The 23,228-nt window shown below is 45.6% G+C and overlaps 1 protein-coding gene across 1 annotated transcript in view; it reads left to right on the forward strand.

Moving 5' to 3' along the window:
• Window positions 1-23,228, forward strand: part of VPS51 (VPS51 subunit of GARP complex) — a gene marked incomplete at its 3' end in the record, with an annotated part of 96,150 nt that overhangs the window by 67,310 nt on the left and 5,612 nt on the right.

Genomic DNA, 23,228 nt, shown 5'->3' on the forward strand with positions numbered 1-23,228 from the left:
TCACGGTGACGCGCATGCACACTATCTGCCTCCTGCTGCTGTATTACTGTAGTGCATACTTCACTCTGTCTGCTCTCTTATGTATCACTGTGACACACATGCACACTATCTGCCTCCTGCTGCTGTTTTATGGTAGTACACACAGCGCTCTGTCTCCTCACTCGTGTCACTGTGACGCGCATGCACATTATCTGCCTACTGCTCCTGTATTACAGTAGTATACACATTGCTCTGTCCCTTCGCACATGCAGACTTTCTGCCTCCCTGCTTTTGTATTACTGTAGTACACACTCTGTCCCCTCGCGCATGCACACTATCTGCCTCCCTGCTTTTGTATTACTGTAGTACACACCTCTGTCTCCTCGTTCATGTATCACTGTCATGCGCATGCACACTATCTGCCTCCATGCTCCTGTGTTACTGTAGTACACATCTTACGGTCTCCTCGCGCATGTAGCACTGTGACGCGCATGCACACTATCTGCCTCCTGTATTACTGTAGCACACACCTCATTCTGTCTCCTCACTCATGTATCACTGTGATGCGCATGCATGTTATCTGCCCACTGCTCTGGTATTAATGTAGCACACACATCTCTCTGTTCCGTCGCTCATGTATTACTGTGATGTGCATGCACACTATCTGCCTCCTGCAGTATTACTGTAGCACACACCTCTCTCTCCCCTTGCTCATGTATCACTGTGACGCGCATGCACACTATCTGCCTCCTGCTGCTGTATTACTGTAGCACACACCTCTCTCTCCCCTCCCTCATGTATCACTGTGACGCGCATGCACACTATCTGTCTCCTGCTGCTGTATTACTGTAGCACACACCTCTCTCTCCCCTTGCTCATGTATCACTGTGACGTGCATGCACACTATCTGCCTCCTGCAGTATTACTGTAGCACACACCTCTCTCTCCCCTCCCTCATGTATCACTGTGACACGCATGCACACTATCTGCCTCCTGCTGCTGTATTACTGTAGCACACACCTCTCTCTCCCCTCCCTCATGTATCACGGTGACGCGCATGCACACTATCTGCCTCCTGCTGCAGTATTGCTGTAGTGCATACCTCACTCTTCCCTCCCTCATGTATCACTGTGACGCGCATGCACACTATCTGCCTCCTGCTGCTGTATTACTGTAGTGCATACTTCACTCTGTCTGCTCTCTTATGTATCACTGTGACACACATGCACACTATCTGCCTCCTGCTGCTGTTTTATGGTAGTACACACAGCGCTCTGTCTCCTCACTCGTGTCACTGTGACGCGCATGCACATTATCTGCCTACTGCTCCTGTATTACAGTAGTACACACATTGCTCTGTCCTTTCTGCCTCCCTGCTTTTGTATTACTGTAGTACACACTCTGTCCCCTCGCGCATGCAGACTATCTGCCTCCCTGCTTTTGTATTACTGTAGTACACACTCTGTCCCCTCGCGCATGCACACTATCTGCCTCCTGCTGCAGTATTACTGTAGCACACACCTCTCTCTCCCCTCCCTCATGTATCACTGTGACATGCATGCACACTATCTGCCTCCTGCAGTATTACTGTAGCACACACCTCTCTCTCCCCTCCCTCATGTATCACTGTGACGCGCATGCACACTATCTGCCTCCTGCTGCAGTATTACTGTAGCACACACCTCTCTCTCCCCTCCCTCATGTATCACTGTGACACGCATGCACACTATCTGCCTCCTGCAGTATTACTGTAGCACACACCTCTCTCTCCCCTCCCTCATGTATCACTGTGACGCGCATGCACACTATCTGCCTCCTGCTGCTGTATTACTGTAGCTCACACCTCTCTCTCCCCTCCCTCATGTATCACTGTGACGCGCATGCACACTATCTGCCTCCTGCTGCTGTATTACTGTAGTGCATACCTCACTCTGTCTGCTCTCTTATGTATCACTGTTACACACATGCACACTATCTGCCTCCTGCTGCTGTTTTATGGTAGTACACACAGCGCTCTGTCTCCTCACTCGTGTCACTGTGACGCGCATGCACATTATCTGCCTACTGCTCCTGTATTACAGTAGTACACACATTGCTCTGTCCCTTCGCACATGCAGACTTTCTGCCTCCCTGCTTTTGTATTACTGTAGTACACACTCTGTCCCCTCGCGCATGCACACTATCTGCCTCCCTGCTTTTGTATTACTGTAGTACACACCTCTGTCTCCTCGTTCATGTATCACTGTCATGCGCATGCACACTATCTGCCTCCATGCTCCTGTGTTACTGTAGTACACATCTTACGGTCTCCTCGCGCATGTAGCACTGTGACGCGCATGCACACTATCTGCCTCCTGTATTACTGTAGCACACACCTCATTCTGTCTCCTCACTCATGTATCACTGTGATGCGCATGCATGTTATCTGCCCACTGCTCCGGTATTAATGTAGCACACACATCTCTCTGTTCCCTCCCTCATGTATCACTGTGACGCGCATGCACACTATCTGCCTCCTGCTGCAGTATTGCTGTAGTGCATACCTCACTCTTCCCTCCCTCATGTATCACTGTGACGCGCATGCACACTATCTGCCTCCTGCTGCTGTATTACTGTAGTGCATACTTCACTCTGTCTGCTCTCTTATGTATCACTGTGACACACATGCACACTATCTGCCTCCTGCTGCTGTTTTATGGTAGTACACACAGCGCTCTGTCTCCTCACTCGTGTCACTGTGACGCGCATGCACATTATCTGCCTACTGCTCCTGTATTACAGTAGTACACACATTGCTCTGTCCTTTCTGCCTCCCTGCTTTTGTATTACTGTAGTACACACTCTGTCCCCTCGCGCATGCAGACTATCTGCCTCCCTGCTTTTGTATTACTGTAGTACACACTCTGTCCCCTCGCGCATGCACACTATCTGCCTCCTGCTGCAGTATTACTGTAGCACACACCTCTCTCTCCCCTCCCTCATGTATCACTGTGACATGCATGCACACTATCTGCCTCCTGCAGTATTACTGTAGCACACACCTCTCTCTCCCCTCCCTCATGTATCACTGTGACGCGCATGCACACTATCTGCCTCCTGCTGCAGTATTACTGTAGCACACACCTCTCTCTCCCCTCCCTCATGTATCACTGTGACGCGCATGCACACTATCTGCCTCCTGCTGCTGTATTACTGTAGCTCACACCTCTCTCTCCCCTCCCTCATGTATCACTGTGACGCGCATGCACACTATCTGCCTCCTGCTGCTGTATTACTGTAGTGCATACCTCACTCTGTCTGCTCTCTTATGTATCACTGTGACACACATGCACACTATCTGCCTCCTGCTGCTGTTTTATGGTAGTACACACAGCGCTCTGTCTCCTCACTCGTGTCACTGTGACGCGCATGCACATTATCTGCCTACTGCTCCTGTATTACAGTAGTACACACATTGCTCTGTCCCTTCGCACATGCAGACTTTCTGCCTCCCTGCTTTTGTATTACTGTAGTACACACTCTGTCCCCTCGCGCATGCACACTATCTGCCTCCCTGCTTTTGTATTACTGTAGTACACACCTCTGTCTCCTCGTTCATGTATCACTGTCATGCGCATGCACACTATCTGCCTCCATGCTCCTGTGTTACTGTAGTACACATCTTACGGTCTCCTCGCGCATGTAGCACTGTGACGCGCATGCACACTATCTGCCTCCTGTATTACTGTAGCACACACCTCATTCTGTCTCCTCACTCATGTATCACTGTGATGCGCATGCATGTTATCTGCCCACTGCTCCGGTATTAATGTAGCACACACATCTCTCTGTTCCGTCGCTCATGTATTACTGTGATGTGCATGCACACTATCTGCCTCCTGCAGTATTACTGTAGCACACACCTCTCTCTCCCCTTGCTCATGTATCACTGTGACGCGCATGCACACTATCTGCCTCCTGCAGTATTACTGTAGCACACACCTCTCTCTCCCCTCCCTCATGTATCACTGTGATACGCATGCACACTATCTGCCTCCTGCTGCTGTATTACTGTAGCACACACCTCTCTCTCCCCTCCCTCATGTATCACTGTGACGCGCATGCACACTATCTGCCTCCTGCAGTATTACTGTAGCACACACCTCTCTCTCCCCTCCCTCATGTATCACTGTGACGCGCATGCACACTATCTGCCTCCTGCTGCTGTATTACTGTAGCTCACACCTCTCTCTCCCCTCCCTCATGTATCACTGTGACGCGCATGCACACTATCTGCCTCCTGCTGCTGTATTACTGTAGTGCATACCTCACTCTGTCTGCTCTCTTATGTATCACTGTTACACACATGCACACTATCTGCCTCCTGCTGCTGTTTTATGGTAGTACACACAGCGCTCTGTCTCCTCACTCGTGTCACTGTGACGCGCATGCACATTATCTGCCTACTGCTCCTGTATTACAGTAGTACACACATTGCTCTGTCCCTTCGCACATGCAGACTTTCTGCCTCCCTGCTTTTGTATTACTGTAGTACACACTCTGTCCCCTCGCGCATGCACACTATCTGCCTCCCTGCTTTTGTATTACTGTAGTACACACCTCTGTCTCCTCGTTCATGTATCACTGTCATGCGCATGCACACTATCTGCCTCCATGCTCCTGTGTTACTGTAGTACACATCTTACGGTCTCCTCGCGCATGTAGCACTGTGACGCGCATGCACACTATCTGCCTCCTGTATTACTGTAGCACACACCTCATTCTGTCTCCTCACTCATGTATCACTGTGATGCGCATGCATGTTATCTGCCCACTGCTCCGGTATTAATGTAGCACACACATCTCTCTGTTCCCTCCCTCATGTATCACTGTGACGCGCATGCACACTATCTGCCTCCTGCTGCAGTATTGCTGTAGTGCATACCTCACTCTTCCCTCCCTCATGTATCACTGTGACGCGCATGCACACTATCTGCCTCCTGCTGCTGTATTACTGTAGTGCATACTTCACTCTGTCTGCTCTCTTATGTATCACTGTGACACACATGCACACTATCTGCCTCCTGCTGCTGTTTTATGGTAGTACACACAGCGCTCTGTCTCCTCACTCGTGTCACTGTGACGCGCATGCACATTATCTGCCTACTGCTCCTGTATTACAGTAGTACACACATTGCTCTGTCCTTTCTGCCTCCCTGCTTTTGTATTACTGTAGTACACACTCTGTCCCCTCGCGCATGCAGACTATCTGCCTCCCTGCTTTTGTATTACTGTAGTACACACTCTGTCCCCTCGCGCATGCACACTATCTGCCTCCTGCTGCAGTATTACTGTAGCACACACCTCTCTCTCCCCTCCCTCATGTATCACTGTGACATGCATGCACACTATCTGCCTCCTGCAGTATTACTGTAGCACACACCTCTCTCTCCCCTCCCTCATGTATCACTGTGACGCGCATGCACACTATCTGCCTCCTGCTGCAGTATTACTGTAGCACACACCTCTCTCTCCCCTCCCTCATGTATCACTGTGACGCGCATGCACACTATCTGCCTCCTGCTGCTGTATTACTGTAGCTCACACCTCTCTCTCCCCTCCCTCATGTATCACTGTGACGCGCATGCACACTATCTGCCTCCTGCTGCTGTATTACTGTAGTGCATAACTCACTCTGTCTGCTCTCTTATGTATCACTGTGACACACATGCACACTATCTGCCTCCTGCTGCTGTTTTATGGTAGTACACACAGCGCTCTGTCTCCTCACTCGTGTCACTGTGACGCGCATGCACATTATCTGCCTACTGCTCCTGTATTACAGTAGTACACACATTGCTCTGTCCCTTCGCACATGCAGACTTTCTGCCTCCCTGCTTTTGTATTACTGTAGTACACACTCTGTCCCCTCGCGCATGCACACTATCTGCCTCCCTGCTTTTGTATTACTGTAGTACACACCTCTGTCTCCTCGTTCATGTATCACTGTCATGCGCATGCACACTATCTGCCTCCATGCTCCTGTGTTACTGTAGTACACATCTTACGGTCTCCTCGCGCATGTAGCACTGTGACGCGCATGCACACTATCTGCCTCCTGTATTACTGTAGCACACACCTCATTCTGTCTCCTCACTCATGTATCACTGTGATGCGCATGCATGTTATCTGCCCACTGCTCCGGTATTAATGTAGCACACACATCTCTCTGTTCCGTCGCTCATGTATTACTGTGATGTGCATGCACACTATCTGCCTCCTGCAGTATTACTGTAGCACACACCTCTCTCTCCCCTTGCTCATGTATCACTGTGACGCGCATGCACACTATCTGCCTCCTGCTGCTGTATTACTGTAGCACACACCTCTCTCTCCTCTTGCTCATGTATCACTGTGACGCGCATGCACACTATCTGCCTCCTGTATTACTGTAGCACACACCTCATTCTGTCTCCTCACTCATGTATCACTGTGATGCGCATGCATGTTATCTGCCCACTGCTCCGGTATTAATGTAGCACACACATCTCTCTGTTCCGTCGCTCATGTATTACTGTGATGTGCATGCACACTATCTGCCTCCTGCAGTATTACTGTAGCACACACCTCTCTCTCCCCTTGCTCATGTATCACTGTGACGCGCATGCACACTATCTGCCTCCTGCTGCTGTATTACTGTAGCACACACCTCTCTCTCCCCTTGCTCATGTATCACTGTGACGCGCATGCACACTATCTGCCTCCTGCTGCTGTATTACTGTAGCACACACCTCTCTCTCCTCTTGCTCATGTATCACTGTGACGTGCATGCACACTATCTGCCTCCTGCAGTATTACTGTAGCACACACCTCTCTCTCCCCTCCCTCATGTATCACTGTGATACGCATGCACACTATCTGCCTCCTGCTGCTGTATTACTGTAGCACACACCTCTCTCTCCCCTCCCTCATGTATCACTGTGACGCGCATGCACACTATCTGCCTCCTGCAGTATTACTGTAGCACACACCTCTCTCTCCCCTCCCTCATGTATCACTGTGATACGCATGCACACTATCTGCCTCCTGCTGCTGTATTACTGTAGCACACACCTCTCTCTCCCCTCCCTCATGTATCACTGTGACGCGCATGCACACTATCTGCCTCCTGCTGCAGTATTGCTGTAGTGCATACCTCACTCTTCCCTCCCTCATGTATCACTGTGACGCGCATGCACACTATCTGCCTCCTGCTGCTGTATTACTGTAGTGCATACTTCACTCTGTCTGCTCTCTTATGTATCACTGTGACACACATGCACACTATCTGCCTCCTGCTGCTGTTTTATGGTAGTACACACAGCGCTCTGTCTCCTCACTCGTGTCACTGTGACGCGCATGCACATTATCTGCCTACTGCTCCTGTATTACAGTAGTACACACATTGCTCTGTCCTTTCTGCCTCCCTGCTTTTGTATTACTGTAGTACACACTCTGTCCCCTCGCGCATGCAGACTATCTGCCTCCCTGCTTTTGTATTACTGTAGTACACACTCTGTCCCCTCGCGCATGCACACTATCTGCCTCCTGCTGCAGTATTACTGTAGCACACACCTCTCTCTCCCCTCCCTCATGTATCACTGTGACATGCATGCACACTATCTGCCTCCTGCAGTATTACTGTAGCACACACCTCTCTCTCCCCTCCCTCATGTATCACTGTGACGCGCATGCACACTATCTGCCTCCTGCTGCAGTATTACTGTAGCACACACCTCTCTCTCCCCTCCCTCATGTATCACTGTGACACGCATGCACACTATCTGCCTCCTGCAGTATTACTGTAGCACACACCTCTCTCTCCCCTCCCTCATGTATCACTGTGACGCGCATGCACACTATCTGTCTCCTGCTGCTGTATTACTGTAGCTCACACCTCTCTCTCCCCTCCCTCATGTATCACTGTGACGCGCATGCACACTATCTGCCTCCTGCTGCTGTATTACTGTAGTGCATACCTCACTCTGTCTGCTCTCTTATGTATCACTGTGACACACATGCACACTATCTGCCTCCTGTTGCTGTTTTATGGTAGTACACACAGCGCTCTGTCTCCTCACTCGTGTCACTGTGACACGCATGCACATTATCTGCCTACTGCTCCTGTATTACAGTAGTACACACATTGCTCTGTCCCTTCGCACATGCAGACTTTCTGCCTCCCTGCTTTTGTATTACTGTAGTACACACTCTGTCCCCTCGCGCATGCACACTATCTGCCTCCCTGCTTTTGTATTACTGTAGTACACACCTCTGTCTCCTCGTTCATGTATCACTGTCATGCGCATGCACACTATCTGCCTCCATGCTCCTGTGTTACTGTAGTACACATCTTACGGTCTCCTCGCGCATGTAGCACTGTGACGCGCATGCACACTATCTGCCTCCTGTATTACTGTAGCACACACCTCATTCTGTCTCCTCACTCATGTATCACTGTGATGCGCATGCATGTTATCTGCCCACTGCTCCGGTATTAATGTAGCACACACATCTCTCTGTTCCGTCGCTCATGTATTACTGTGATGTGCATGCACGCTATCTGCCTTCCTGCTCCTGTATTACTGTAGTACACACACCACTCTGTCCCCTCGCTCATGTATCACTGTGACGCGCATGCACACTATCTGCCTCCTGCTGCTTTATTACTGTAGTTCACACCTCTCTCTCCCCTTGCTCATTTATCACTGTGACACGCATGCACACTATCTGCCCCCTGCTCCTGTATTACTGTAGCACACACCTCACTCTGCCTCCTCGCTCATGTATCACTGTGATGCGCATGCACACTATCTGCCTCCTGCTGCTGTGTTACTGTAGTACACACACCACTCTCTCCCCTCGCTCATGTATCACTGTGATGCGCATGCACACTATCTGCCTCCTGCTGCTGTATTACTGTAGCACACACCTCACTCTGCCTCCTCGCTCATTTAGCACTGTGACGCGCATGCAAATTATCTGCTCATTTTACTGTAGTACACACACCTCTCTCTCCTCTCCCTCATGTATCACTGTGACGAGCATGCCCACTATCTGCCCCCTGCTCCTGTATTACTGTAGCACACACCTCACTCTGCCTCCTCGCTCATGTAGCACTGTGACATGCATGCACACTATCTGCTCACTGCTCCTGTGTTACTTTAGTACACACACCACTCTCTCCCCTTGCTCATGTATCACTGTGACGCGCATGCGAAAGGGGTGTATAGCCTCCTGTCTACAGTTCTGGCATCCTGCAGCTTCCAAGCTCCACAGTTATTCAGACAGTACCTCTGTGATCCTCGTTTGTCCAATACACTATCACTAGTTGTTGCGCATACTGAGTAACGATTGGTCACAGTGCTTGATAGTGGAAGGTTTGCACTCCTCTTGTAGTAGGTATTATGTTGGAAGCTTGAATAATGTTAGAAGTTGTTAGTAAGGAAAAGCTCTTGGACTTAATAATCCTCACTGGACAACAGTCTCTGAAAGCGGTACTCCCAACCGCTAGGTACACAGCAGAAAAGAGAGAATGATTAGCTAGTATAAGGTTGAAGCCACTGTGCGATTTACTCTCTCTGAACAGATTTCAGTGTCAAGGCAGTGTCAGTGAACTGACACGTTTCGCACATGCATTCATGTGCTTCATCAGAGATACCTAGCCACAAATGTTGGGAGTTATACTAGAGGTACAGGACTGACCCATCAAACACATTGCCTACACAAGCACTGCTTTCAAATTCAAATGTACACATTAAGCCTCCTAGTTGACCCCAAATGGCAGAGCCCATATATAGATCTCTAGTAAGTCATTGTGGGAATCCTCTTTCTGCTAATTGGAGAAGGAACCTAATCCTGCCTATCCCTTGACAGAAAGATCTACATATGGTAAGCCCAACCTATTATTTTAGGATGAGACAAAAAAAATAAATAAATATATATATATATATATATACCCTGTAGAGCGGCTATGTCCTGGGCTGTTACAGAGCAGTCTTACCAACAGCAGCACTGCACTATTTCTACATGCCTTATGAGTGAGGAATTTCAGAAATAGCATCATGGAGGCCAACCCAGGCTAGGGATTGCATGCCTGTCATTGGGTTGCCTCCATTACATGAGATACACGCTAATTGCATTCTGTTTGCTGGATGCCTGCATGTGAGGCTATTCAGCAACATTACAGTAAAAAATATGACTGTTTTTCAGTGGCATAGGCACATATGCTGTGTTAGCCTGTGCACCAGTATTCAAAGATCAAACCTTCTCAGAGACTCAGCAGTTGCTTGTATGACACAAATTAAAGGGACACTGAACCCACATTTTTTCTTTTTTAAGATTCAGATGGAGCAGCAATTTTAAGCAACTTTCTAATTTACTCCTATTATTTTTTTCTTCGTATCTTTTTATTGGAAAAAGAAGGAATGTAAGCTTACGAGCCGACCCATTTTCTCTTGTAAGGTGTATCCAGTCCACGGGTTCATCCATTACTTGTGGGATATTCTCCTTCCCAACAGGAAGTTGCAAGAGAACACCCACAGCAGAGCTGTCTATATAGCTCCTCCCCTAACCCCCACCTCCAGTCATTCTCTTGCAACTCTCGACAAGATAGGAAGTATAAGAGATATGTGGTGACTTAGTGTAGTTTTACCTTCAATCAAGAGTTTGTTATTTTTAAATGGTACCGGCGTCGTACTGTTTTACTCTCAGGCAGAAATTAGAAGAAGAATTCTGCCTGGAGGTTGATGATCTTAGCGGTTTGTAACTAAGGTCCATTGCTGTTCTCACACATAACTGAGGAATATGGGAAAACTTCAGTTGTGGGAATGGTCTGCAGATTACCGGCTTTGAGGTATGTTCAGTATATTTATTTCTAGAGAGATGATAAGGTCTAGAAAATGCTGACAGAGCCTTGTGTATTGAGGTAAACCTGATGCAGTGATTTAACAACTGGGATCATGCTTACAAAACAGGGTAATATGTTATATAGATTGAACGTTTTTTCTCTGAGGGTGATAAGTCTTTATTTGGGGCCTAGTTTTCCACATGGCTAGTCAGATACTCCTAGAAGTATTTTCTTAAGGCCCCTCTGACATTGAGTGTGTGGTGGGAGGGGCCTATTTTCGCGCCTTAGATGCGCAGTTCATATTCAGATTGAGACATCCAGCTTCCCTAGAGGAGTCCTTTGACATCTGAGGACCACTATAGAGGGCTTATTTCTTCCCTAATTGATATTTGAGGGCAGGTAGGAGCCACAGCAGAGCTGTGGCAAGGTGATTAACTGCTTTTTAACGTTTTTTTAACGTTTTTAAATCCGGTTTGGGGCCTAAAGGGTTAATCATCCATTTGCAAGTGGGTGCAATGTTGCTTTAGTCCCTTATACACACTGTAAAAATTTCGAAGAGTTTACTACCTTTTTAACACTGTTTTGCAGTTTATGTGCTAGTTTTTTTCTCTTAAAGGCACAGTAACGGTTTTGTTTAATTGCTGTTTCACATTTATTAAAGTGTTTTCCAAGCTTGCTGGTCTCATTACTAGTCTGTTAAACATGTCTGACATAGAGGAAACTCCCTGTTCAATATGTTTAGAAGCCATTGTGGAACCCCCTCTTAGAATGTGTACCAAATGTACTGAAATTTCTATAAACTATAAAGACCATATTATGGCACATAAAGATTTATCACCAGAGAATTCTCAGACTGACAAAAGGGAGGTTGTGCCACCTAGCTCTCCCCACGTGTCAGAACCTATAACTCCCGCGCAAGTGACGCCAAGTACATCTAGCGCGTCTAATTCTTTTACCTTACAGGACATGGCGGCAGTTATGAATGCTACCCTCTCAGAGGTATTGTCCAAACTGCCAGGGTTACAAGGAAAGCGAGACAGCTCTGGGGCTAGAACAAATACAGAGCTTTCTGACGCTTTAATACCTGTGTCCGATATACCCTCACATTACTCAGAAGCCGAAGCAGGAGAGCTTCTATCTGTGGGTGACATTTCAGATTCAGGGAAGGCGTTACTTCAGTCTGACTCTGAAATGACAGCGTTTAAATTTAAGCTTGAACACCTCCGCTTATTGCTCAGGGAGGTTTTAGCGACTTTGGATGACTGTGACCCCATTGTAGTTCCAGAGAAATTGTGTAAAATGGACAAATACTTTGCAGTGCCTGTTTACACTAATGTTTTTCCAGTCCCTAAGAGGTTTCCGGAAATTATTACTAAGGAATAGGATAGACCAGGTGTGCCGTTCTCTCCCCCTCCTGCTTTTAAAAAGATGATTCCCGGGACTCGTGGCAGACCCTCCCTAAGGTGGAGGGAGCAGTTTCTACACTAGCTAAGCGTACAACTATCCCCGTCGAGGACAGTTGTGCTTTCCTAGATCCTATGGATAAAAAATTGGAGGGTCTCCTTAAGAAAATCTTTATACAGCAAGGTTTTATTCTCCAGCCTCTTGCATGCATTGCCCCAGTTACTGCTGCAGCGACTTTCTGGTTCGAGTCTCCTGAGGAGGCTGTACAGGTGGAGACCCCGTTAGATGATAATTTAGACAGGATTAAAGCTCTTAAGTTAGCTAATTCCTTTATTTCTGACTCCGTTTTTCACTTAACCAAGCTAACGGCTAAGAATTCAGGTTTCTCTTGTAAGGTGTATCCAGTCCACGGATCATCCATTACTTGTGGAATATTCTCCTTCCCAACAGGAAGCTGCAAGAGGATCACCCACAGCAGAGCTGTCTATATAGCTCCTCCCCTAACTGCCACTACCAGTCATTCTCTTGCAGCTCTCGACAAGATAGGAAGTAGCTAGAGAGATGTAGTAAATTTATGTAGTTTATCTTCAATCAAAAGTTTATTATTTTCAAATGGTACCGGAGTTGTACTGTTTTAGCCTCAGGCAGAACGTTGAAGAAGAGTCTGCCTGTGGTTTTTCATGATCTTAGCAGGTTGTAACTAAGATCCATTGCTGTTCTCACACATAACTGAAGAGATGAGGTAAATTCAACTGGGGGAATAGCGTGCATGGTCTCCTGCTATGAGGTATGTGCAGTTTAAATTTTTCTAGAGAAATGAATATGCTAGAAAATGCTGTTAATACCGGATTTATTTAAGGTAAGCCTGATTACAGGGATTTAATAACGACTAGTATCATGCTTGCTGTAAAAGGTAATATTCTTATTACTTTCTCACATTACTGAAAATAAGATAACGTTTGCTGGAAGTGTTTAAACGTTTTTTTCTACATATTGGTGATAAAACTTTATTGGGGCCCAGCTTTTTCCACATGGCTGGCTAGATTTTGCCTAGGGATAGTTTTTTATGGCCCTCTCACTGTGAGTACAGGTTGGGAGGGGCCTAATTTCAGGCCTAAATCATGCAGTAGTTTTTGCAGCTTGAGACTTCCAGCTTCCCTGAAGGAGTCCCCTGAACACTTAGGACCTCTACAAAGGGTTTTTGTGCCTTCAAAAGTCGTTGTATGGGCAGGTAAGGCCACAGCAGAGCTGTGGCAGTTTGTTGTGACTGTTAAAAAAACGTTTATATCGTTTTTTTTTATCCGGTTTTGAAACTAAGGGGTTAATCATCCATTTGCATGTGGGTGCAATGCTCTGTTAGTCTATTATACACACTGTAAAAATGTCGTAAGATTTACTGCTTTTTATCACTGTTTTTCAATTTCTGACAAAATTTGTTTCTCTTAAAGGCACAGTACCGTTTTTATTTTTTGCTTGTTTACATTTATCAAAGTGTTTTCCAAGCTTGCTGGTCTCATTGCTAGTCTGTTTAAACATGTCTGACATAGAGGAAACTCCTTGTTCATTATGTTTAGAAGCCATTGTGGAACCCCCTCTTAGAATGTGTACCAAATGTACTGATTTTACTTTAAGTTATAACGATCATATTCTGTCTTTAAAAGATTTATCACCAGAGGAAATTGACAAGGGGGAAGTTATGCCGACTAACTCGCCCCACGTGTCAGAACCTTTGACTTCCGCTCAAGGGACTCCCGCTCAAGTGGCGCCAAGTACATCTAGCGCGCCCATGGCATTTACTTTACAAGACATGGCGGCAGTTATGGATCATACCCTTACAGCGGTATTGTCCAAACTACCAGGGTTACAAGGAAAGCGAGACAGCTCTGGGGCTAGAAAAAATACAGAGCTCTCTGACACTTTAGTAGCTATGTCTGATATCCCCTCACAATATGCAGAAGCTGAGGCAGGAGAGCTTCTTTCTGTGGGTGATTTTTCTGACTCAGGGAAGATGCTTCAACCTGATTCTGATATGTCTACATTTAAATTTAAGCTTGAACACCTCCGCGTGTTGCTCAGGGAGGTTTTAGCTACTCTGGATGACTGTGACACCATTATAGTGCCAGAGAAATTGTGTAGATTGGATAAATACTATGCAGTGCCTGTTTACACTGATGTTTTTCCAATACCTAAAAGGTTTTCAGAAATTACTACTAAGGAATGGGATAGACCAGGTGTACCGTTCTCTCCCCCTCCTATTTTTAAGAAATTGTTTTCAATAGATGCCGCTACACGGGACTTATGGCAAACGGTCCCTAAGGTGGAGGGAGCAGTTTCTACCCTAGCTAAGCGTACAACTATTCCCGTCGAGGACAGTTGTGCTTTTCTAGATCCAATGGATAAAAAGTTAGAGGGTTACCTTAAGAAAATTTTTATTCAACAAGGTTTTATTCTCCAGCCTCTTGCATGCATTGCCCCGGTCACTGCTGCTGTGGCCTTCGGGTTTGAGTCTCTGGAAGAGGCCTTACAGGTAGAAACTCCATTGGATGATATACTTGACAAGCTTAAAGTGCTTAAGCTAGCCAATTCATTTGTTTCTGACGCCGTTGTTCATTTAACCAAACTAACGGCTAAGAACTCAGGTTTTGCTATACAGGCGCGTAGGGCGCTATGGCTTAAATCCTGGTCAGCTGACGTTACTTCAAAGTCTAAGTTTCTCAACATTCCCTTCAAGGGGCAGACCCTATTCGGGCCTGGACTTAAGGAGATCATTTCTGATATTACTGGAGGAAAAGGTCATGCCCTTCCTCAGGATAGGTCTAATAAATTAAGGACCAAACAAACTAATTTTCATGCCTTTCGAAACTTTAAGACGAGCGCGGCATCAACTCCCTCTAATGCAAAACAAGAGGGAAATTTTGCCCAGTCCAAGCCGGTCTGGAGACCTAACCAGGCCTGGAACAAAGGTAAGCAGGCCAAGAAGCCTGCTGCTTGCCTCTAAGACAGCATGAAAGATCAGCCCCCTATCCGGTAACGGATCTAGTAGGGGGCAGACTTTCTCTCTTCGCCCAGGCTTGGGCAAGAGATGTCCAGGATCCCTGGGCGTTTGAAATTATGTCCCAGGGATATCTTCTGGACTTCAAAGCTTCTTCCCCAAAAGGAAAATTTCACCTCTCACAATTATCTGCAGACCAGATAAAGAGAGAGGCATTCTTACATTGAGTTCAAGACCTCCTAGTTATGGGAGTGATCCACCCAGTTCCAAAGGAGGAACAGGGGCAAGGCTTCTATTCAAATCTCTTTGTGGTTCCCAAGAAAGAGGGAACCTTCAGACCAATCTTAGATCTCAAGATCCTAAACAAATCTGTCAAGATGGAGACTATTCGAACCATCCTACCTATGATCCAGGAGGGTCAATACATGACTACCGTGGACTTAAAGGATGGTTATCTTCACATTCCGATACACAAAGATCATCATCGGTTTCTCAGGTTCGCCTTCCTAGACAGGCATTACCAGTTTGTGGCTCTTCCCTTTGGGTTAGCTACAGCACCAAGAATCTTTACGAAGGTTCTGGGGTCACTTCATAGCATAGCAGTAGCCCCTTACTTAGACAACATTCTGATACAGGCGTCGAATTTCCAAATTGCCAAGTCCCATACGGACATTGTTCTGGCATTCCTGAGGTCTCATGGGTGGAAAGTGAACGAAAAGAAGAGTTCTCTATCCCCTCTCACAAGAGTTTCCTTCCTGGGAACAGTCAAAGAAAAATAGGGGTGCTGAGGTTGGGTGTGTACGTTGTATATAATTTCATATGTTAATATAATAAATCACATTGCGCAACCAGCTTGGTTAAACAGACAAAAGTTTATGGTCATGCTATGTCAGTGGGTCACCCCCAGTCTCCCCTGACAATAGCCAAATTAGAATGAAAATGTTTTTATATATATGAAACTCTCCAATGCAGTAAAATAATTTCACTTATATATGTGTCTCAAAAAGACTCACCACAGTCCTGTTTCGGGTTAATCTTTCCTCTTGTTTCCTTGTGGTGCTGTTGGTTTTATCCTTGTTGTAATGCTCCTATTTTTATACTCCTATTTGCAACTGGTGAGTATCCAAGCTGGGAATTGCTAAACCTCCGCAATAGGGAATATTGATAGTATTTGAACTCGCTTAGTGTGCTCACAATGGCCAAACTATTCGAATATCACAAGCAAAAACAGTTAGGAGCACCAAAAAGCGAGTGAAAAACAAAATTTATTATTTAACAAAAAGGGTTAATTAACCCCAGGGTAAGAGTGTGTAAGAAATATAAATGAAATACAGAGAACAAAAAGGCTGACCGGTTTCGGCGTCTGCCTTAATCCTAGCCTGCTTAAAAAGTGTTTGTAAGTTCACAACTTAAAAACCCACCTCTGTGTTTCAATTGGGTATGGAATTCACACCTTTCAAATAGTTAACCAATACAAAACATTCAAATTGATCAGACACCTGTGTTCCCTACTGACATCACTGCTGTTAGATGTGGCGATGTCGGTTCAACCCTCATAAAGTTTTAACTGTAAACTTTCCATTGCTGTCAACCAAATCGCAATGAAAATGCTCATCGCCACATCTGTTCAAGTAATAAAACAAATAAGAGTTGTAAATCTAATCAGACACTTTACTTGTATAACAATTCAGTAAATTGCTTCACGTTATGGAAGCTGAGGGGAATGCTAGCCTATAGGGCGCAACAAGAGGTGTGACATATACGTCATGTTAGTCAACAAACATACACGCATTCCAATCAGCTGAAATCGGATCCCTTGCTATGAGGATACATACTCTATATGACAGTGAGTAGCATTGGACCAAGGCAGTCTCAGGTTTCTTTTCTTTTCAAAGATGCTGTAACAATCAAAGAACGCAAGTTATTAGTGAGCATTTTAGACACGGAGATATGTACACATACAAAAGAGAATATACAGAAGCAATTTACTGAATTGTTATACAAGTAAAGTGTCTGATTAGATTTACAACTCTTATTTGTTTTATTACTTGAACAGATGTGGCGATGAGCATTTCTTCTGTTAAGTGTGATCAGTCCACGGGTCATCATTACTTCTGGGATATTACTCCTCCCCAACAGGAAGTGCAAGAGGATTCACCCAGCAGAGCTGCATATAGCTCCTCCCCTCTACGTCACTCCCAGTCATTCTTTTGCACCCAACGACTAGATAGGATGTGTGAGAGGACTATGGTGATTATACTTAGTTTTATATCTTCAATCAAAAGTTTGTTATTTTAAAATAGCACCGGAGTGTGTTATTACCTCTCTGGCAGAGTTTGAAGAAGAATCTACCAGAGTTTTGCTATGATTTTAGCCGGAGTAGTTAAGATCATATTGCTGTTCTCGGCCATCTGAGGAGTGAGGTAAACTTCAGATCAGGGGACAGCGGGCAGATGAATCTGCATAGAGGTATGTAGCAGTTTTTATTTTCTGACAATGGAATTGATGAGAAAATCCTGCCATACCGATATAATGTCATGTATGTATACTTTACACTTCAGTATTCTGGGGAATGGTACTTCACTAGAATTACACTGTAAGAAATACATAAAGCTGTTTAATAACTAGAGATTATGTTTAACGTTTTTGCTGGAATGTAAAATCGTTTTCATTTGCTGAGGTACTGTGTGAATAAATGTTTGGGCACTATTTTTCCACTTGGCAGTTGCTTAATCTGTTTTTCTGACAGTTTCTGTTCTCCCTCACTGCTGTGTGTGAGGGGGAGGGGCCGTTTTTTGGCGCTTTTTCTATGCATCAAATATTTCAGTCAGCAACTCATTGTATTCCCTGCATGATCCGGTTCATCTCTACAGAGCTCAGGGGTCTTCAAAACTTATTTTGAGGGAGGTAATTTCTCTCAGCAGAGCTGTGAGAATTATAGTTTGACTGAGATAAAAAACGTTTATTCTGTAATTTGTTTCCTGCTTTCAGAATTTGTTATCTTTGCTAATGGGATTAAACCTTTGCTAAAGTTGTGTTGTTTACAAGGATTGAGGCTATAACTGTTTCAATTTATTAATTTTCAACTGTCATAGATCTTCTGTGCTTCTTAAAGGCACAGTACATTTTAATATTATTCTAATTGAATTGTATTTCCAAGTTGCAAGTTTATTTGCTAGTGTGTTAAACATGTCTGATTCAGAGGATGATACCTGTGTCATTTGTTGCAATGCCAAAGTGGAGCCCAATAGAAATTTATGTACTAACTGTATTGATGCTACTTTAAATAAAAGTCAATCTGTACAAATTGAACAAATTTCACCAAACAACGAGGGGAGAGTTATGCCGACTAACTCGCCTCACGTGTCAGTACCTACATCTCCCGCTCAGAGGGAGGTGCGTGATATTGTAGCGCCGAGTACATCTGGGCGGCCATTACAAATCACATTACAGGATATGGCTACTGTTATGACTGAGGTTTTGGCTAAATTACCAGAACTAAGAGGTAAGCGTGATCACTCTGGGGTGAGAACAGAGTGCGCTGATAATATTAGGGCCATGTCAGACACTGCGTCACAGGTGGCAGAACATGAGGACGGAGAACTTCATTCTGTGGGTGACGGTTCTGATCCAAACAGACTGGATTCAGATATTTCAAATTTTAAATTTAAACTGGAAAACCTCCGTGTATTACTAGGGGAGGTGTTAGCGGCTCTGAATGATTGTAACACAGTTGCAATACCAGAGAAAATGTGTAGGTTGGATAAATATTTTGCGGTACCGACGAGTACTGAGGTTTTTCCTATACCTAAGAGACTTACTGAAATTGTTACTAAGGAGTGGGATAGACCCGGTGTGCCGTTCTCACCCCCTCCGATATTTAGAAAGATGTTTCCAATAGACGCCACCACAAGGGACTTATGGCAAACGGTCCCTAAGGTGGAGGGAGCAGTTTCTACCTTAGCTAAGCGTACCACTATCCCGGTGGAGGATAGCTGTGCTTTTTCAGATCCAATGGATAAAAAGTTAGAGGGTTACCTTAAGAAAATGTTTGTTCAACAAGGTTTTATATTGCAACTCCTTGCATGCATTGCGCCGATCACGGCTGCAGCGGCATTCTGGATTGAGTCTCTGGAAGAGAACATTGGTTCAGCTACTCTGGACGACATTACGGACAGGCTTAGAGTCCTTAAACTAGCTAATTCATTCATTTCGGAGGCCGTAGTACATCTTACTAAACTTACGGCGAAAAATTCAGGATTCGCCATTCAGGCACGCAGGGTGCTGTGGCTAAAATCCTGGTCAGCTGATGTTACTTCTAAGTCTAAATTGCTTAATATACCTTTCAAAGGGCAGACCTTATTCGGGCCCGGGTTGAAAGAGATTATCGCTGACATTACAGGAGGTAAAGGCCATGCCCTGCCTCAGGACAAAGCCAAAGCCAAGACTAGACAGTCTAATTTTCGTTCCTTTCGTAATTTCAAAGCAGGAGCAGCATCAACTTCCTCTGCACCAAAACAGGAAGGAGCTGTTGCTCGCTACAGACAAGGCTGGAAACCTAACCAGTCCTGGAACAAGGGCAAGCAGACTAGGAAACCTGCTGCTGCCCCTAAAACAGCATGAATTGAGGGCCCCCGATCCGGGATCGGATCTAGTGGGGGGCAGACTTTCTCTCTTCGCCCAGGCTTGGGCAAGAGATGTTCAGGATCCCTGGGCGCTAGAGATAATATCTCAGGGATACCTTCTGGACTTCAAATACTCTCCTCCAAGAGAGAGATTTCATCTGTCAAGATTGTCAACAATCCAGACAAAGAAAGAGGCGTTTCTACGCTGCGTACAAGAGCTCTTGTTAATGGGAGTAATCCATCCAGTTCCACGATCGGAACAGGGACAAGGGTTTTACTCAAATCTGTTTGTGGTTCCCAAAAAAGAGGGAACTTTCAGACCAATCCTGGACTTAAAGATCCTAAACAAATTCCTAAGAGTTCCATCGTTCAAGATGGAGACTATTCGGACAATTTTACCTATGATCCAAGAGGGTCAATACATGACCACTGTAGATTTAAAAGATGCTTACCTTCACATACCAATTCACAAAGATCATTATCGGTACCTAAGGTTTGCCTTCCTAGACAGGCATTACCAGTTTGTGGCTCTTCCATTCGGATTGGCTACAGCTCCAAGAATCTTCACAAAGGTTCTGGGTGCTCTTCTGGCGGTACTAAGACCGCGGGGAATCTCGGTAGCTCCATACCTAGACGACATTCTGATACAAGCTTCAAGCTTTCAAACTGCCAAGTCTCATACAGAGTTAGTGCTGGCATTTCTAAGGTCACATGGATGGAAGGTGAACGAAAAGAAAAGTTCACTCGTTCCACTCTCAAGAGTTCCCTTCCTGGGGACTCTTATAGATTCTGTAGAAATGAAGATTTACCTGACAGAGGACAGGCTAACAAGACTTCAAAGTGCTTGCCGCACCCTTCATTCCATTCAACACCCGTCAGTGGCTCAATGCATGGAGGTAATCGGCTTAATGGTAGCGGCAATGGACATAGTACCCTTTGCACGCTTACACCTAAGACCACTGCAACTGTGCATGCTAAGTCAGTGGAATGGGGATTACTCAGACTTATCCGCTTCTCTGAATCTGGATCAAGAGACCAGAAATTCTCTTCTATGGTGGCTTTCTCGCCCACATCTGTCCAGGGGGATGCCATTCAGCAGACCAGACTGGACAATTGTAACAACAGACGCCAGCCTTCTAGGTTGGGGTGCCGTCTGGAATTCTCTGAAGGCTCAGGGACAATGGAGTCAGGAGGAGAGTCTCCTGCCAATAAACATTCTGGAATTGAGAGCAGTTCTCAATGCCCTCCTGGCTTGGCCCCAGTTGACAACTCGGGGGTTCATCAGGTTTCAGTCGGACAACATCACGACTGTAGCTTACATCAACCATCAGGGAGGGACAAGAAGCTCCCTAGCTATGATGGAAGTATCAAAGATAATTTGCTGGGCAGAGTCTCACTCTTGCCACCTGTCAGCAATCCACATCCCGGGAGTGGAGAACTGGGAGGCGGATTTCTTAAGTCGTCAGACTTTTCATCCGGGGGAGTGGGAACTTCATCCGGAGGTCTTTGCCCAAATACTTCGACGTTGGGGCAAACCAGAGATAGATCTCATGGCGTCTCGACAGAACGCCAAGCTTCCTCGTTACGGGTCCAGATCCAGGGATCCAGGAGCAGTCCTGATAGATGCTCTGACAGCACCTTGGGACTTCAGGATGGCTTACGTGTTTCCACCCTTCCCGTTGCTTCCTCGATTGATTGCCAGAATCAAACAAGAGAGAGCATCAGTGATTCTAATAGCACCTGCGTGGCCACGCAGGACTTGGTATGCAGACCTGGTGGACATGTCATCCTGTCCACCTTGGTCTCTACCTCTGAAACAGGACCTTCTGATACAGGGTCCCTTCAAACATCAAAATCTAACTTCTCTGAAGCTGACTGCTTGGAAATTGAACGCTTGATTTTATCAAGACGTGGATTTTCTGAGTCAGTTATTGATACCTTAATACAGGCTAGGAAACCTGTTACCAGAAAGATTTACCATAAGATATGGCATAAATACCTATATTGGTGTGAATCCAAAGGTTACTCTTGGAGTAAGGTTAGGATTCCTAGGATATTGTCTTTTCTACAAGAAGGTTTAGAAAAGGGTTTATCTGCTAGTTCATTAAAGGGACAGATCTCAGCTCTGTCCATTCTGTTACACAAACGTCTGTCAGAAGTTCCTGACGTCCAGGCTTTTTGTCAGGCTTTGGCCAGAATTAAGCCTGTGTTTAAAACTGTTGCTCCACCATGGAGTTTAAACCTTGTTCTTAATGTTTTACAGGGCGTTCCGTTTGAACCCCTTCATTCCATTGATATAAAGTTGTTATCTTGGAAAGTTCTATTTTTAATGGCTATTTCCTCGGCTCGAAGAGTCTCTGAATTATCAGCCTTACATTGTGATTCTCCTTATTTGATTTTTCATTCGGATAAGGTAGTCCTGCGTACTAAACCTGGGTTCTTACCTAAGGTAGTTACTAACAGGAATATCAATCAAGAGATTGTTGTTCCTTCCTTATGCCCAAATCCTTCTTCAAAGAAGGAACGTCTACTGCACAACCTGGATGTAGTCCGTGCTCTAAAATTTTACTTACAGGCAACTAAGGAATTTCGACAAACGTCTTCTCTGTTTGTCATTTACTCTGGGCAGAGGCGAGGTCAAAAAGCTTCCGCTACCTCTCTTTCTTTTTGGCTTCGTAGCATAATTCGTTTAGCTTATGAGACTGCTGGACAGCAGCCTCCTGAAAGAATTACAGCTCATTCTACTAGAGCTGTGGCTTCCACTTGGGCCTTCAAGAATGAGGCCTCTGTTGAACAGATTTGCAAGGCTGCAACTTGGTCTTCGCTTCATACTTTTTCCAAATTTTACAAATTTGACACTTTTGCTTCATCGGAGGCTATTTTTGGGAGAAAGGTTCTTCAGGCAGTGGTTCCTTCTGTATAAAGAGCCTGCCTATCCCTCCCGTCATCCGTGTACTTTTGCTTTGGTATTGGTATCCCAGAAGTAATGATGACCCGTGGACTGATCACACTTAACAGAAGAAAACATAATTTATGCTTACCTGATAAATTCCTTTCTTCTGTAGTGTGATCAGTCCACGGCCCGCCCTGTTTTTAAGGCAGGTAAATATTTTTTGATTTATACTCCAGTCACCACTTCACCCTTGGCTTTTCCTTTCTCGTTGGTCCTTGGTCGAATGACTGGGAGTGACGTAGAGGGGAGGAGCTATATGCAGCTCTGCTGGGTGAATCCTCTTGCACTTCCTGTTGGGGAGGAGTAATATCCCAGAAGTAATGATGACCCGTGGACTGATCACACTACAGAAGAAAGGAATTTATCAGGTAAGCCTAAATTATGTTTTTCATGCGATTTGGTTGACAG

The sequence above is a fragment of the Bombina bombina genome, unplaced genomic scaffold (genome assembly GCF_027579735.1).
Source record: "Bombina bombina isolate aBomBom1 unplaced genomic scaffold, aBomBom1.pri scaffold_754, whole genome shotgun sequence".
NCBI lineage: Eukaryota > Metazoa > Chordata > Amphibia > Anura > Bombinatoridae > Bombina > Bombina bombina.